The sequence below is a fragment of the Morone saxatilis genome, unplaced genomic scaffold (genome assembly GCF_004916995.1).
Source record: "Morone saxatilis isolate NCDOM2014 unplaced genomic scaffold, NCSU_SB_2.0 Contig14, whole genome shotgun sequence".
NCBI classification, from domain to species: Eukaryota; Metazoa; Chordata; class Actinopteri; family Moronidae; genus Morone; species Morone saxatilis.
In genome coordinates, this window is record NW_023339696.1 from 13385710 (window position 1) to 13386808 (window position 1099).

Consider the following 1099-nt stretch of genomic DNA (forward strand, 5'->3'; position numbering starts at 1 on the left):
AAAAAACTAAAAACAAAAAACAGCAGCTTCTTTGTGGTGTTGCTAGCTTTCCCTTATTATTCACAATCATAAATACTCCTAACTCACTGACTTTTGATAAAGGTTGCACTACAGTGTAAACCAGAGAGGCGATGAGTGCCGGCCATGAAAAGAGGCATGGCACTCATCATCACTATCGTCACCATCATCACCACCATCATCATCATCACAGTCTCTGAACACTTGGGAGTAGGGAAACCGCGGCGGGGGCCTCTTACTGCGTGTCTGAGGCAAAGAGGCTCTGCATAGTATGGTCAGACAGATAGATAATGGCTGCCCACCGTGGACTGAAAGGAGGCTCTCGGTCCAGCACTCAAGGAGAGCACGACCTAGGGAAAAATAAATGGGGTCGTCTCCGTAAGAAGGAGAGCACGGAAACCTGAGCGGTGGAGCCTGACAGCACATCAGTCCAAAATAGGTGTACGACAGTCAGCTGGCCCTGTGAGTACAAGTGTTTGTGTGCGCGTGTCACACTGCATTAAAACTAACTAATACCAACCACTCCTGTTGGCTACCCTTATACAACAATCACTAATACGCCTAACCAGCGTGACTGTTTGAATAAAGCGTTGCATAGCAGTGTAAAACCAGAGAGGCGATAGTGCGGCCATAAAAGAGCATAGGCAACTCATCTCACTACGTCACCTCTACACCACCATTCATCATCATCACAGTCTCTGATAACACTTGTGGGAATGTAGGGAAACCGCGGCGGGCCTCTTACTGCGGTCTGAGGGCAAAGAGCTTCCATATGATGGTCAGACAGATAGATAATGGCTGCCCACCGTGACTGAAAAGGGAGCTCTCGGTCCAGCACTCAAAGGGAGCCGACCTAGGAAAAAATAAAATGGGGGTCGTCTCCGCTAAAAGGGAGCACGAAACCTGAGCGGTGGAAGCTGACAGCACATCGTCCAAAATAGGTGTACGACAAAGCAGCTGGCCCTGTGATACAGTGTTTGTGTGCGCGTGTCACAACTGCAATTAAAACTAACTAATTTACCAACCACTCCACCACTCACCAGCAACTGCAGTTAGGCAGTGCCAATGTAGCATTTAGAAG